The sequence below is a fragment of the Oryctolagus cuniculus genome, chromosome 14, assembly GCF_964237555.1.
Source record: "Oryctolagus cuniculus chromosome 14, mOryCun1.1, whole genome shotgun sequence".
NCBI classification, from domain to species: Eukaryota; Metazoa; Chordata; class Mammalia; order Lagomorpha; family Leporidae; genus Oryctolagus; species Oryctolagus cuniculus.
The window spans coordinates 81,691,878-81,708,700 of record NC_091445.1 but is presented as its reverse complement, the minus strand read 5'-3'; the positions used below and the strand labels follow the sequence as shown (position 1 = coordinate 81,708,700).

Below are 16,823 nucleotides of genomic sequence, written 5' to 3'. Positions count from 1 at the left end.
AGTTCCAGCTGCTTCACTTCCGATTCAGCTCCCTGCTGATGGCCTGGGAGAGCAGCAGCAGATGGCCCAAGTGCTTGGGCCCCTGCACCCACATGGAAGACCCAGAAGAAGCTCCTGGCTCCTGATGGGCTCTGCACCTGTCATTGCCATTTCAGGGGGAACAATCTTTAGCTTCCTTGACTTTGAGATTCTCTTGCATTTATCTTGGGCGTTTTCAGTTTTCTTTCAATGGCTAGTAAGTGGGCACTCTTTACATAAAAGATGAAAAGCTCACATTCCACGAAGTAGGATGGGGCTGTGACAGGTAAGCCCTGTATAGGAGGAAATTATTCTGACTCAGATTTTTCCTGTGCACCTTCATTCTGCCAGGTGGTCCTGACCCTGTTTCATCCTGAGTCCGCGCTGAGAACTCGCAGCCCGCGTCTGGCCTGGTTTGGATGAGGGCTGCCGCCTCTCCGGTTAGTTTTTAGGTGTCTGGGAGTCAGTTAAGCAAGTGACTTCTCGGGACGCCTGTTCTGCCTTCCAGCTACGGATGCCACGATTCTAAATCCCCAGAGCGCTTAGGAGGATCCTAAGCAGCCACAGGGCCAGGTAAGCTGCACGCGGCCCCAGCCCTTCCCTCTGCAGTCCGCACTCCCACAAGTAGATGCGGAGAAATGAGTCTGTTGGACTTTGTTCCCAGGAAAGAAGTGAACTTCTATGCAATCTGCTCTTCGTGGCTCTAAAAGTCCCCCCCCACCACCCCGGCCCCCTAATATTTGCAGCGACTCTAAGAAAGCAAAGCACGGAGCCGCCCCTCGTGGGGGCCTCCGTTCTCGCACCGGGGTCCGGTCGGCCTCAGTTCTCGGTGGGAAGGACCCCCCCTGCTCTCTCTCGCTCTCCGCAATCCAGCGTACCCCCTCGCCAGGCATTGCGCGTCTCAGATTGCCCCACCGAGGAGTCGCGCTCGACAAGTCCACGCCAGGCTAAGGCTCGCGCGGGCCCTCAGGTGAAGGCATCCACGTCCAGAAAGAAACGCCGTGGGTACAGCGGCCAAAGGCCAGGGCCCCAAGCCCCGCCAAGGCCGGGGCCCCGCGCCTCCCCGCGGCTCCTCCGCGCGCGGGGTCGCAGGCTCCGCCCTCCCGCCGTGGCGGGTACCTGGCGGCGGCGGCGGCGGCGGCGGCGGCGGCGGCGGGCGGGCAGGGGGCGGTGCTGTGCCGCGTGACGCGGCGCGGGCAGAGCGGGCAGGTGACACCCGGCCGCCTCCTCCTTTTTTTCTGCGCGGTCGGCGGCCGGGGCAGCAGGGGCCGCTGTTGAGGAGCTCCGCGCTCGCGCCGCCGCCGCCCTCGCTGCCTGCGCGCCTGGCGCTTCTGCTCCGCGCCCCTCGCGGTGAGTGCCGGGCTCCGGGCCGGGCCAGCCAGCCAAGGCCAAACTTTTCCGGGGCTCGAGGAAGAGGAGATCGGGAGGGAAGGAAGGAGGACCGAGGGGGAAGGAAGGGCTCTGGGAGTCGCGGGAGGGAGGACCTTGGGCGCGGCGGCGGGCAGTGGGAGCCGGTGCCGGGCGCTGGGGGAGCCTGGCCCGCCCACGCTGGGCTCCGGGCGGCGCCGGGGCAGAAGTTCTGTCCCCACCGAGCGCGCGGCTGACTGCCAAGGCCGGTCTCCGCCGAGGCGAGAGGGGCCGCGCGCACCTGCGCCCTCTTCTCGAACCCCGGCCGCCCTGGCATCCCGAGGGGAAGGTCGGCGCCTGCAGCGCTGAGCCCGGCGGAGGGCAGAGGTGCTCGCCAGGGGGACCGGGAAGGAGAAGGACCCGCCCGACCTTGGCCGCCGAGGTCATCGCGCCGGCCTCTGCGGGGTCCGGCCTCGCCAGCCACCCGCTGCGATTCCCGGGCCACTCGTCCTGCTTTCTTCCTTCCCCGAGGGGCGCTCGCTGCTCGTGCGTCCCCCACACTCCCCGGGCAGGCACGGGCTCGGGGCGCTGTCTCCGACTCCCCGAGCCGCATCCTGCCGGGTGGCTGCGGCCGCCAGGGAGGACGAAGATGAGCACAGAGCCGCGGAACAGGTCGCGCCAGAGGTGAGGATAGCAAAGCAGTCCCTCTGCCCGCCGAGGTATCACCTCTTGGGAAATGGGCCCTGCCCCTCCGGCCGTCGGCGCTGATTCAGACTCGCCAGATGCGCCGCGACTGCTCCTCGGAGCTCCGGGGGCCCTCGGGACGGCGCGGCCGCGCCCCCGCCCTTGCCCAGCGCTCGGAGCTCCCCGAGCTCCAAGCTGCAGGTCTTCCCCCGAGGCTGAGCCGTGCCCCCCGGAACGCGAGTCCCCGTCACCCCGCGCTCTCGGCTCCCCCTCACTTTTATGGCTTACCAGCCCCGAGAGTCATCCTTGATACCTGGTGGGTGGGTGCTTCCGCTTCTGGCCGCCGCCTGCCTATGCCTCCCGCCTAATGTGTAGCTTGGGCCCCTGTTACAGGCCCCAGATAAGGTCACTGAGGACTGCACACACAAAGCGCCGCCACCCCAAGGCGAGACTTTTCTCAAGTGCCTCCGTGCTGGGCACCGGTTGAAGTTCTGGTGTTAGCTGGGTCTGCGCAGTGAGCCCGAGAGGTCCATGGCCGACCGGGAAACCCGGGGGGCAAAGTCGCTTCCCCGCGGCCACTCCCGCAGCAGCATGAAGGGGGTTCCAGCCCGAGCGCTAAGCGGCCTCCCCCACGCACCGTGGTCGGTCCGCGTCTTCCTGAAGTGCCGTGGGGAGTCCGGCACCACGGGTCGGGCTCTGTATCTCAGGCCCTTCTTTTCCTTCTGTGTGCCTTTTGTACTAGGTTGGACTCTTGAAAAGGCTTTACTTCATCTGTCCCCTGTGCCTACCTGGCACCGGATGCTGCATTTTCCTGGTTTCTTGCTCAGTTTTGCCCTAACATCACAGCTCTCAGTGCGCACTGTAGTATTCCACTTGGACTTGCCTTGCTGGTCCCCTAGAGTGCTCTTGGGGGCGTCGGTCCTTTCTGTCGGGGCGCCATCATTATCCAGTCTCACGGTAGCACCTCTTCCAATGGAGAGATCACTTCCATTCAGGGTCCCCGTGGCTTCTACCCCTCATCAGTCTCATCTGCCACCCCATCCTCTCTTCACCATCATCCTCTTCCCCATCCCTGATTCCTCACTTACCATATGCCATTTTCTTAAAGAGTCCATGTACATGAAAACAAGATTGCAAGCAACTTAGGACGTGAAGTCAGGCGTCACAACCAGCAATTGCTTGATAAGTGTGTACAGTGTGGTGCTGTATGCAGTGAGCTAGCACAGATTGTGCGGGTCTGACGGTGGGAGTTTCTAAGTTCTGTTTTACAGGATGCTAAGGAGTTAGCAGTGGTAGACTTTGGGAGCTGGCAGATATCATACATGGAGAGGAGAAGAGCCCATGCTGACTCTGTTGCTATAGATGGTTACCCTGTATACTGACTGAGCATTACATTTAGGGGTGTAGCAAAGTAGGACAAATTAGCACAGAACCATGGAACCCCTGTCTTAACAGAATCTTTAAAAAATTTGCTTGAAAGGCAGAGTGACAGGAGAAACACACACGCAGAGATCTTCCAGCTGGGGATTCACTTCCCAAATGTCTGCAACAACCAGTGCTGGGCCAGGCTGAAGCCAGGAACCAGAAACTCCATCTAGTTCTCCCACAAAGGTGGCAGGGACCCAAGTGCTTGGGCCGTCATCCACTCCCTTCCCAGCCTCCACATTAACAGGGAGCTGGACTGGGAGCAGAGGAGCAGGGACTCAAACCAGTGCTCCAGTATGGGATGGGGGTATCCCAAGACGACTTAATCCACTGCCCCAAAACTTTCTTCCCATAGAAAGTCTTTTAAAAGTTCTTATTGAAAAATATGAGTCTATAGGGCCAGCTTTGCGGTGCTGAAGGTTGAGTTGCCACTTGCAGTGCCAGCCTTGCATATGGGTGCTGGTTCCAGGCCTGACTGCTGCCCTTTCAGTCCAGCTCTCTGCTAATGTGCCTCGGAAAGCAGTGGAGGATGATCCAAGTGCTTGGGCCTCTGTACCCAAGTGGGAGACCTGAATGGAGTTCTAGGCTCCTGGCCTGCACTAGCTTTGTTCTCCCACATGGATTCAGGGGCCCAGACACTTGGGCCATCTTCTGCTGCTCTCCCAGGTGCCTTAGCAGGGGGCTGGGTTGAAAGTGGAGCAGCTGAGACTTGAACCAGCACCCATATGGGATGTCAGTGTCGCAGATCTTCATTTTACCCACTACACCACAACACTGGCCCCACACTGTCAAATTTCTAAAAGCAGCTTTCAAAAAGTTGGATGGATGCGTACCTTTCCTATTTGGTGACTGCAGTTCAGTCCCAGAGGAACAGAACCCTAAAATGTTGTCTCCATTTCCTGGGGCTCCTGTAACAAAGTATCACAAACCAGGTAACTTGAAACAGCAGAAATGTGTTGTCTGACAGCTCTGGAACCTTCAGGTATAAAATCAAGGTGATTCCTTCAGGAAACTAAGAGAGACTCTGCTCCAGGCCTCTCTCCCAGCTTCCAATGACAGCAGCAACCCAAGGCACTCCTTGGCTTGTAATTCCCACCACCCACCTGCACATGGCCTTGTCCCTGGGTCTCTGTGTCTTATGGGGCCGCCTTTTTTTTTTCTTTTATTTATTTGAAAAACAGAGTTACAGAGAGAGGTAGAGACAGAGAGAGAGAGAAAAGTCTTCCATCTGCTGGTTTACTGACCAAATAGCCACAACAGCTGGAGCTGAGCCAATCCAAAGCCAGGAGCCAGGAGCTTCTTCTGGGTCCCCCATGTGGGTGCAGGGGGCCCAAGGACTTGGACCATCCTCTGCTGCTTTCCCAGGCACATTAACAGGGAGCTGGTTCAGAAGTGGAGCATCTGGGACTTGAATCTGTGCCCATATGGGATCTGGCACTGCAGGCTGGGACTTTAACCCACTGTGCCGTAGTGCCAGCCCCAGGGCCATCTTCTTATAAGGTCACCAGTCACCATGGGTTGAGGGCCCTACACCAGTATGATCTCATCTTAAGTAATTACATCTGCAAGGACCTGGTTTCCAAATAATATCATTCTGAGGTATGGGAGTTAGGACTGCAACGGATCTTTATTTTGTTTTGTTGCTGGAAGCAGGGGACACAATTCAGCCTTTGATAGGAATTTTGCTACACATTGGGATGTACATAAAAGAAAATCTGTATTTTCAGATCTGAAGCCAGGAACCAGGAGCTTCTTCTGGGTCTCCCACGTGGAGGCAGGTACCCAAAGACTTGGGCCATCTTCCACTGCTTTCCCAGGCCATAGCAGAGAGCTGGATTGGAAGAGGAGCAGCCGGGACTAGAACCAGTGCCCATATGGGATGCTGGCGCTTCAGGCCAGGGTGTTAACCCACTGAGCCACAGCACTGGCCCCAAGATTAATTTCAAAAATGTCGCTGTTACCAGTTATTCCTGGTAATTGATTTTAAATATGTGAAAAGAACATCCTTGTGTTATTATATTAGCAAACTTTGTAAATGATGAAAGTAGGCATACTATATTAAGTATTTCTTACCAGACTACTATCCAAATGAAGTAAGTTTTCATATAACTAACACATTTCTCATGTTGAAGGCAAATCTTCATTCTGAAGAAGTAGCCACTCAGTCCATGAACACCAGTGGCCTTGTTTCTTATACTTGTAGTATAAAGTAATAAAGCCTAATCTGGAGCATGTTTGGGGCATTTTAAAGGCTAAAGAAACACTTGAGTGTCACCCTCAGTATGATAAAGCCAACTCCTGCCTCTGTGGGTTAAAGGAAGCTAAGGAAATACAGATGTGGGGGCCGGAACTGTGGCATAGTGGGTAAAGCTGCAGTCTTCAGTGTCGGCCTCCCATTTGGGTGCCAGTTCAAGACCCAGCTGCTCCACTTCCAATCCAGCTCTCTGCTATAGCCTGGGAAAGCAGTAGAAGATGACAGAAGTCCTTGGGTCCCTGCACCTGCGTGGGAGACCCAGAAGGAAGCTCCTGGCTCCTGGCTTCGGATTAACGTAGTACCAGTTGTTGCAGCTAATTGGGGAGTGAACCAGTGGATGGAAGAACTCTCTCTGCTTCTCCTTCTCTGTTTGTGTAACTCTCACTTTCAAATAAATAGATAAATAAAAAAAAATAAATAAATACAGGTGTGATCAGCTGTGTTGTGATGTTCACACGCTGTGTGGGAGAAGCACAGCAGAGGTAGGCAGACTAATGGCCCTCCTGAGCTGGAACAAGGAAGAGTGGGAGTTTGGGTAGATGAGAACCAAGATGAGGGATGGGAAATCACATCCAGACTGAGAGAATGACGTTGGATGAGCAAACTGGACCTACTTTAAAGTGACTAGAGAAGAGTGTGTGAGATGAGTTTGCCTAGGCACGCAGGGGCCGGGTTTGCCGAGAGCCTTGGTTGACCTACTGAAGACTTGAGGTGTTATCCTACAGTGGGGAGTGGTTGGAGACCTGTAGGAATGGGAGGGGCTTCTTAAGATTTGTATTTTGAAAACATCCCTCTGGCATTTGCCTGTTCATCTTTCTGAGCTCTCTCCTCTTCCCATCTGTCTTATCTGTTTGATGTGGAAAGGATGGCTATCTTCATTTCCATCAGGTACCTTGATGAGGCTTAGTTGCATATGAATCTTGTAATGGAAAATCAATTTCACAGGAGTTTTTGCACCTCTGTGCTTATAGGATGTCCAGGTCTACATGTGCATTTTATATCTCCTGATGATGATGAAGTGAAAAGTTTAGCATCTTTTAAACATTGGTAGTAGTTGCTATAAAGCACGTCATATGCTTTTCCTCACGAGTTGTCTGCAGGCTGCATGATAATCTTCATTGTATACGCGAGTGCATAAAGGTGACCAGAGCAGGAAGGGGCTCTGACTGCAGTAGCACGAGTGTCCATTTGGGGGCAGGCATTTAGCCTAGCGGTTAAGCTTTCTACTCCCACGTCATGGTGACTTAGTTCCTTCCCCAGCTCTGGCTCCTGGCTCCGGCTTCTTGTCAATGGACACCTTGGGAGGCAGCAGTGTTGGCTCAAGTAGTTGAGTTCTTGCCACCCAACTGAGAGCCCTGGGATGAATTCCTGGCTCCTGGCTTTGGCCACGCCCAGCCCTAGCCGTTGTAGGCATGTGGGAAGTGAACCAGTGAATGAGAGATCTGCCTCTGTTTTTGTCTGTCTCTCTGCTTGTCACAAACATACAGGGCCCAGTGTTGTGGTGCAGTGGGCTTTGCTACCACAGGCATCCATCACTGAGTACCAGTTAGAGTTCCTGCTACTCTACTTCTTATCTAGGCTTCCTGCTAATGTGTCAGATGAAGCTCAAGTGTGTGAGTCCCAGCCACCATGTGGGAGACCTGAATGGAGTTCCTGGCTCCTGGCTTCGGCCTGGCCCAGCCCCAGCTGTTGTAGCTATTTGGGAAGTGAACCAGCGGATCCAAGATCACTCCCTCTCTCTGTCACTCTGCCTTTCAAGTAAATAAATAGATGAATAAATACTTTAAACAAACAAGCAAAACAAAGGAAAAACAAATATCCAGCCAAGATTTTAACCCAAATCTAATGATAAGGTTTAGGCTTTTCCCACTCTGGATAATAACTCCATGGGCTTATGCTTTTAAGAGTTTATGAGAGGGCCAGCTTTGTGGCATAGTGGGTAAAGCTGCTGCCTGCAAGACCCCGGTGCTCCATTTCCGAACAGCTCCCTGTTAATGCACCTGGGAAAGCAGTGGAAGATGGCCCAAGTCCTTGAGTTTATGAGAGACCCTAACATTCTTGTATCCTACATAATTTTTTAAAAGATTTATTTATTTATTTATTTATTTATTTGAAAGGCAGAGTTGAGGCGGGTGCCGTGGCACACTAGGTTAATCTTCCACCTGTGGTGCCGGCATCCTATGTGGGTGCCGGTTCTGGTCCTGGTTGCTCCTCTTCTGGTCCAGCTCTCTGCTGTGGCCTGGGAAGGCAGTGGAAGATGGTCCGGGTGCTTGGGCCCCTGTGCCTGCATGGGAGACCAGGAGGAGGCACCTGGCACCTGGCTTCGGATTGACGTAGCTCCAGCTGTTGCGGCCATTTGGGGAGTGAACCAGTGGAAGGAAGACCTTTCTCTCTGTCTCTCTCTCTCTCACTGTGACTCTACTTGTCAAATAAATAAATAAAAATCTTAAAAAAAGAAAAAAAGAAAGGCAGAGTTACAGAAGAGAGAGGGAGAGAAAGAGAGAGAGCTCTTCAATCAGCTGGTTTACTTCCCAAATGGCTGCAACGGCCAGGGCTGGGTCAGGATCTTCATCTGGGTCTCCCACGTGGGTAGCAGGGGCCCAAGCACTTGGGCTGTCTTCCATTGCTTCCCCAGGCGCATTAGCAGGGAGCTGGATCAGAAGTGGAGCAGCCAGAACTGGAACTGGTGCCCATATGCCAGTGCTGCAGGCTGTGGCTTATCCCACTATGCCACAATGCTGGTCCCTTTGTGCCTTCTTTAGGTACACTCATGCTGTATTGGATCCTCTGGGCCCAAAAGATGTACGTCTAAGAAGTAAACCAACAGTGTTGTACTCAGACTTTAATCACTCTGCAGCTTATTCAGTTAGCTAGACAGTACCTTCCTTCTTCATCTTCTTCTTTAGAACAGGAGTGACTTTCAACTTGAAGAAAGAAGGCAGAAATAACTTTCTTAGGAATCCATAGTCTGGTCACTTATTATGCAGGAGCTCAGGGTGAGTTCCTAAGTAAATGTGGAGTGCAGTTTTTCAAATGACATCATGAGAACTACTATTCAGTGTTCAAAGGGAGAATAAAATTTTGGTAGAAGATACAATTTTTTTTTAAAGATTTATTTTATTTATTTGAAAGACAGAGTTACAGAGAGAGGTAGGGCCAGAGAGAGAGAGGTCTTCCATCTGCTGGTTCACTACCCAAATGACTGCAGAGGCCAGAGCTGAGCTGATCTGAAGCTGGGAGCCAGGAGCTTCTTCCGGGTCTCCCACGGGGGAGCAGGGACCCAGAGACTTGGGCCATCTTCTATTGCTTTCCCAGGTGATAGCAGAGAGCTGGATCGGAAGAGGAGCAGCCAGGATGCGAACCAGCTGCCATAAGGGGTTCTGGCACTGCAAGCTGGGACTTTAACCACAGCATTGGCACCAGATGTAATTTTTAACATTAACTATAGTCATTTTTTCAGTTATATACATAAAGTTTTCTGGTGTATATGTATTTTATACACACACACACACATACACACACATATTAAGTTGAACACACACAATTGCCAATTCTGTAGGTAGCAGTTGGATGTTGGCAATGTACGTATCTTTCATCCTGGTACAAATATAATCCTGTTTACACCTAACCACTTGACCAGATAAGCCTATACTCATCTTTTTCCCATAAAGCAGACTGGGCTATGCCCAAGCATGCTGAACGCTGGTTTTCACAGCTGGTTCCCTCCTCCAAGTGCTGGGTTATTGGTTTCACAGCAGTCTCTCATATCTCTTGTAAATCTGCTGGTGTCAGTTACACTTGTCTTTGAGAATGATAATTCAGGTAAGTATGTAAACTTATGAAGTGCAAGTGCAAAAGCAAAGAGTAGTATTGTTCCTGGGGGAAAGGAATGTTGGATTCCTCGGAAAGATTCCATAAGAGTGAGTCACTAAGAAACGTGGTCAGGAAAACTATTAAGATCAAAAGAAAATTGTAAAATCACAAGAGACAATTTCCTGAGCTGGCCCAATATGTTTGTTTAGTTGTTTTTGTTTTTTTGTTTGTTTGTTTTTAACCCACTTAGAAAATTTTTAAAAATTTATAGAAGATAAAAATTGTAGAAGATAAATTCTGTGTGTGATTTATATCAGAAACAGTATTTGTGAAGAGTTCTTCCTCAAGGAAATTCTAGAAACTACTTTGGAAAATTGGGGAATTGATGAATATTTATATATTTTAAAGCAACGTCAATGTGGGATGTACGTAGTTTTTTTATTTTCTACTATAAACAGTATGAGCAAGAACCAATCAAAGTGAATGTTTATTCATCACACTATATTTGTTGAAGCTACTGTGCAGTAAGTAGTCAGCACCTTTGCTTCTGGAGTTACTTTCTATGCCTATATTAATAAAGACAGTGAAATTTCGCCTTTGGGAATTGTGGTATAGCAGAGAACATACAGAGTTTTTTTTCTTTTGCTTAGTGTATTGTGTTAATGGTACATAATCAACTCGTACTTCTTACTTTTAGCATCTGTGGAACATTTAAGTTCATTTCAGTGAATAACATGAAACAATATGTGGAACTTAGAGTTGGTTCCTCTCTGCCTTTCCTGGTAAAATAACAATTGAAAGCCAGGATGGCGTTTGACCTAGAGATGAAGACACCACGTGGGGCTCCCACATCCCATATAAGCAGAGTGCTTGCATGTGAGTCCCAGCTCCGCTTCTGACTCTAGTTTCCTGCTATTGGGTGCCCTGGGAGGCAGCAGGTGACGGCTCAGGTAGTAGGATCTCTGCCACCCACATGGGAGGCCCATATTGGGTTACCAGCTCTTTGCTTCAGCATGGCCCTTCCCCAGCTGTTGTAGGCCTTTGGGGAGTAAACCAGCAGATGGGAGATTTTCCTCTCTCTCTGAGTCTCTCTCTGTTTCTTTCTGCCTCTCAAATTTTTTTTTCAATTGAAAGCAAAAATGAGTAATATAGCATTAGTTAGAATACATTAAACTTGATATATTTCTTAGTGCTGTTAAGCTGACAAATTGCATTGGGCAAGGTATTATTTATTCTGGATTCAATAAAAGTATAGTTTTTTTTTTTTCCTGAACATTAGCAGGTTAATGGAAAAAAACAAACTTACACAGTGAGAAAAGTAAAAGTACAGTTTATAACTGTAGCATTTATTAAGCACTGGCTGTATGCCAGGTATCATGCTAAATTCTGCATGTGCCTTATCTTCTTTAATCTTCACAAAGCTCTCTGAGGAAGATGATATTGTTCCTGTTTTGTAAACAGAAAGACTGATGCCCACGGAAGTAACTTTTCCAAGGTCACGTGGTTAGTAACAGCAGTGAGAGTCAGGGCCAGCTCAGCCTGAATTCCAGGACCTTCGTGCTAACCATTTCATAGCTCAGTAGCTTTGTTTTGGATTTCCAGTGTGGGCCTTTTTTTAAAACAATTTTTTGAAAGGTTTTATTTATTTATTTGAGAGGTAGAGTTACAGACAGTGAGAGAGAGAGAGAGAAAGGTCTTCCTTCCACTGGTTTACTCCCCATATGGCCGCCATGGCCAGAGCTGTGCCGATCCGAAGCCAGGAGCCCGGAGTTTCTTCTGGGTCTCCCACATGGGTGCAGCGGCCCATGCACTTGGGCCATCCTCTACTGCTTTCCCAGGCCACAGCAGAGAGCTGGATCAGAAGTGGAGCAGCCAGGACTAGAACCAGCGCCCATATGGGATGCCAGTGCCACAGGCATATGATTAACCTACTGCACCACAGCGCCGGCCCCTAAAACAATTTTTTTATTAGCATAAGCAATTTATCTTGAGCTGATCATAGAGAGTAATAACACAGGAGTGTGAGAAGTGAGGCAGGGGAAGGAGGCCGTCAGTGCGGGACGTGTTCGTAGAGGCTGCCTCCACAGTCGGCACCTGGACCCCTGGGGTTCAGGCTCACCGGGACGAGCCTCAGAGTTATCCTACCCAAAATGCTAGGAAGTGAAATATTTGCTGGGACAGGAGCATGTGGGTCATTATTGTTATCTATTTATTTGAAGATTTTTATTTATGTATTTGAGAGGCAGAGTTACAGGCAGAGAGAAAGGTCTTCCATCCGCTGGTTCACTCCCCAGATGGCTACAGTGGCCAGAGCTGGGCCGATCCAGAGCTTCTTTTGGGTCTCCCTGTGGATGCAGGGACCCAAGCGACTGCTGCTGCTTTCCCAGACCATATGCAGAGAGCTGGATCGGAAGAGGAGCAGCTGGGACAGGAACCAACGGCCATATGGGATGCTAGTGCCCCAAGCAGCAGCTTAGCCTACTACACTCCAGCACCAGCCCCGTGGATCATTGTTTAAAGAAATGTGATTCAAAGTACAAAGGACCTTGGAGGTTATATAGGCCATACTCCTTTATAGGTGAGCACTCTTGGCCAAGGCCTTTAAGTGTATTTGTAGCACTGGGACCTAAACAAATTCTCCAGGCTAAAGCCTAGGTGCTTTTTAACTTGGTGGTTTTCCCCTTGATGAGCCTTAACTCTAGTTGTCTTTTATGCTGAATGTTCGAAGCCCCTAATCTACCCGCTGCCCATCTCCATCTACAAGGAACAGGAATGAGTTCCTCCTGCTGACTTTACTGTAGGATGTGGAGGTGGCAAAGACCGTGCTTCCCCCATGTCACAGGTAGGAAAACTGAAGCTGGAGGCAATGCAGTGGTGTTCATGGTCCATTCTGAGCCTCACGTGTTATAAAAACCTAACCTTGTACTGTAAGTATTAACGAAGACGGCAAGTGCTTGTGGCCCAACAGGTTAACTTGCTGCTTTGGACACCCACCTCCCATGCTGGAATGTCTGAGTCCTGGCTTACTCCGCTTTGGATTCAATATCCTGTTAATGTGCCTGGGAAGCAGCAGATGATGGCTCAAGTACTTGGGCCCCTGCAACCCATGGAGGAGACCTGGATGAAGTTCCTGGCTCCTCTTCCAGCCCTGGATGTTGTGGGCACTGGGGGAATGAACTAGCAGATGGAAGATTGTCTCTCTCTCTGCTGCTCTGTATTTCAAGTGAATGAAAATGAATAAAGATAAACACATTCTTTAAAAGTGTAGAAGAGGCTGGCACTGTGGCATAGCGGGTAAAGCCACTGCCTGCAGTGCTGGCATCCCATATAGGCGCTGGTTCGAGTCCCAGCCGCTCCACTTCCGATCCAGCTCTCTGCTGTGGCCTGGGAAAGCAGTAGAAGATAGTCCAAGTGCTTGGGCCCTGCACCCACATGGGAGGCCCAGAGGAAGCTCCTGGCTCCTGGCTTTAGATCAGCACAGGTCCAGCGGTTGTGGCCATTTGGGGAGTGAACCAGCAGATGGAGGACTTCTCTCTCTCCCTCTCCCTCTGCCTCTTTGTAACTCTACCTTTCAAATAAATAAATTAATTTTAAAAAAGTGTAGAAGAAGAAAAGTACATTATTTTCGCACAGGAGGTTAAAGCATCTAGCCCTGGCCTGGGCTTTCTGCTAACAACCCCTTCCTTTCCTCCTCCATCCTTAGCATCTGGGTTCATCCCTGCAGACGACTGCCTGAGCACCTTGTAGAAGCTGCATATGTAGACTTAGTGGGAGTGGTGTTAATGGACAGTTAGTGCTCACCACTTTGTTATGTGTGTCCATAAAAAACATACTGTGAACCCCTGGCTTCAGTTTTTATCATGTCATCCATGGATACACACAGCAAGGATGATTTGTTGGCTATCCCCTTATTACCATCAGGAATTGCTGTTCAATTCTTATTGCAACTTAGTGTGGTTTGTGCTCTTAACTGAAGCTTAGAGACCAAAAATCTGAGGGTTCAAGAAATTCAAGATTTTCCCAAGGTCACTAGGGTGATAAGTGGCAGACCTAGGTCTAAAATATAAATATTCCGACAGTACCATCCTCTGTTTACTTCATGCGGCCTTAGAGTCTGTTTTCTTATCTCTAGAAAAGCATGTTGAGGAGAGGGGGGCAGATGGTACATGTGTGAAATAGGAAGATTCTAGAGTTTGCATAGGGTCATAAATAACTTACAGTCTACTCTTTTGCAAAGAAGACTTGAAATGCTCACAGAATGAAGGGTCTTCAAAAAGTCCATGGAAGATACATACTATGAAAAAACTGCATGAATTTCAAAATTTTGGGATCAAAACAAACTTAATTCAATTTTTCCATAAGCTTTTTGATGTAAAATATATTAAGATCTGAGTCCAGAAGGATAAAACCTAGATAATGTAGTGATAAAAAGAATACTAAATTTTGATTAATAGCTAGAAGCTCATAGAAATAGCAACCATATTTTTTAAAAGGTTTATTTGAAAGGTAGAGTTACAGAGAGAGGGGAGAGAGAGAGAGAGAGAGAGAGAGAGAGAGAGAGAGGAGATCTTTTATCAGCTGGTTCACTCCCCAAATGGCTGCAACAGCCAGGGCTGGGCCAGGCCAAAGCCAGGAGGCAGGAACTCTGTGTGGATCTCCCATGTGGGTGCAGGGACCCAAGCATTTGGGCCATCTTCCTCTGTCTTCCCAGGCACATTAGCAGGGAGCTGTATCAGAAGTGGAGCAACTGGGACTTGAACTGGTGCCCGTATGGGATGCTGGTGTCATAGGTGGTGGCTTTACATGTTATGTCACAACGCTGGCCCTGAGTAACCATATTTTTAAAAGACATTTTATTTTGGAATAGTTTTAAATTTACAAAACACAAATTGTGAGGTTGTATATAAGGAGTCCCCATCTCTCACCCCATTTCCCCAATTAACATTTCATAGTCTAATATTTGTCACAATTAGTGAGCCACACCCAATTTTCCCAATATATTTTTTAAATTCAAACTCCTTTTATCCTTGTTACTGCTCTCATCCTCTGGTAGTCAACATTCTGTGTTCACATTGAATGTGTGTGAGTGTGTGTGTGTGTGTGTGTTTAAATTTTAGTCCCCACATTTAAACGAGATCATGCAGTATTTGTTGTTCTGTGTCCAGCTTATTTTACTCAATATGATGTTTTGCGGTTCCATCTGTTTTGTTACAAATGACAGGATTTCATTATTTTTCATAGCTGAATAGTATAACATTGTGCAGACATAACGCATATTCTTTATCCATTCATCTGATGATGGACATCTTAGTTGATTCCATATTTTTGCTATTGTGAATGGTGCTGCTATGAACATGGTAGAACAGGTATCTCCTTGATAAAATGAATTCATTTCTTTTGGGTATTCACATAGTAGTAGGATTATTGGATCATAGGGCAGAGTAACCACATTTTAATGGTATGGTTTTTGTTGTTGTTGTTTTTTTAATTTTTATTTGATAGATAGAGTTAGACAGTGAGAGAGAGAGAGAGAGAGAGAGAAAGGTCTTCATTCCGTTGGTTCATCCCCCAAATGGCTGCTACAGCCAGCGCACTGTGCCGATCCGAAGCCAGGAACCAGGTACTTCCTCCTGGTCTCCTATGCGGGTGCAGGGCCCAAGCACTTGGGCCATCCTCCACTGCACTCCCAGGCCACAGCAGAGAGCTGGACTGGAAGAGGAGCAACTGGGACTAGAACCCGGCGCCCATATGGAATGCTGGCGCTGCAGGTGGAGGATTAACCAAGTGAGCCACGGTGCCAGCCAGGTTTTGGTTTCTTTTTAAAAGCATAGTTTGTAAGGTCATATTTTCCCTTGCAAAAGAGATTTATCAAGTAGGCTCTTATAAAGAGCATCTTGAATTGCTTTATTGATAATAGTTTAAATAACAGTTTTGCTAAAGATCCAGAGATATTCTCTAATACTGGCTCTTGGTAATTGACTTAATTGACTTTAGTATGGAAATTGAAGGTAACTCTTTCGAAAACCTTTCTCCAAAGCTTTCAGGGCTAGGTTAGTAAAGTTTAGCTTCTCTTAAAGATGTTCAAATAAAAACACTAGCATGAGGTAGAACTCAACACATAGTAAGTACCAAACATTTGATGAATAAATGAGTAGAAATGTGGCCCCTTCCCCCGAGGCCCCTGTGGTTTCTGATGCTGAGTCTCCGGAGCCTTGGGTCCTATAGTCTTGGCTGTAAGAGCCTCTGAGGCCTCGAGTGAGAATGGGCAACTAGTTCTGCCCAAAATCAATGATGTAGGGAGGAGAAGAAGGAAAAAAAAAAAGAATAATGTTGAGAGCAAAAAGTGAAAAACATGTTATCTGTTTCCTCCCATTCAGGGAAGGACAGAAACATCTCCTCTTGTCTGTCTCCCAACCCATCTAAAAGAAAAACAAAAGAAAACACAGTACAGCTATATATCAGTAGCCAAGCATGATCCCTGCTCAAGCCAAGCTTAAAATGAAAATAGTGTAAGATATCGTGTATCACATTCCCAGAAACACCCGACTCCTCTGGGCCATCTGCTCTCAGCGAGCCCATTGTGCGCACTCAGTTGTATGAGTCAGTAAAGCTGCTTTGCCAGGATCCGACCCAGTTATCTGCAGGCTGTCTGTCTGTCATTCCTGAGGGATCTCCTCTAGCTCTGTCCAGTGCCAGTCAAAGCTCACTCTTCACCTCTGTCACAGGATAGCTGGTTTTGTGGGCAGCAGGGCTTTTGTGTTCATGTTTTCATCAATATTGTTCATCGTACTTGCAGGAAAACAGAGAGATTTGTGATACAGACAGGTTTTCTATGTTTGAGGTGGAAAAACTGTACTCTCATGGAATCAGAAAAACCAAGTTATCTTCTGGCTATAATAATACATGCTGATTTTAGAAATCTGGAATGTGGGGCTGGCGTTGTGGAGCAGCGGATGAAGTCACCACCTGTGACACCTGCATCCCATATGGACACTGGTTCAAGACCCAGCTGCTCCACTTCTGATCCAGCTCCCTGCTAATGCTCCTGAGAAAGCAGTGGAAGATGGCCCAAGTGCTTGGGCCCCTGCATCCACGTAAGAGACCCGGAAGAAGCTCCTGGCTCCTGGCTCCTGGCTCCTGGCTCTGGACCAGCCCAGCCCTGGCCATTTGGGGACATTTGGGGAGTGAACCAGCAGATGGAAGACTTCTCTCTGTTTCTATCTCTCTTTCTATAATTCTGCCCTTCAAATAAATACATAAATCTTAAGAAATATGCAATGTG

The 16,823-nt window shown here is 48.8% G+C and overlaps 1 protein-coding gene across 4 annotated transcripts in view; it reads left to right on the top strand.

Annotated features, from left to right (window-relative positions):
- Nucleotides 1-1,225: 1,225 nt before the first annotated feature.
- Nucleotides 1,226-16,823, top strand: part of ELOVL7 (ELOVL fatty acid elongase 7) — a 103,360-nt gene continuing 87,762 nt past the window's right edge. Inside the window, exon 1 of one of the 4 annotated variants that reach the window (XM_051853762.2) lies at nucleotides 1,226-1,368. The gene's annotated coding sequence lies outside the window, so the exon portion shown is untranslated. Of the gene's footprint in view, nucleotides 1,369-1,910; nucleotides 2,050-16,823 lie in introns of those variants that run through there. The other 3 variants (XM_051853763.2, XM_051853764.2, XM_008262255.3) reach the window with 3 other exon arrangements.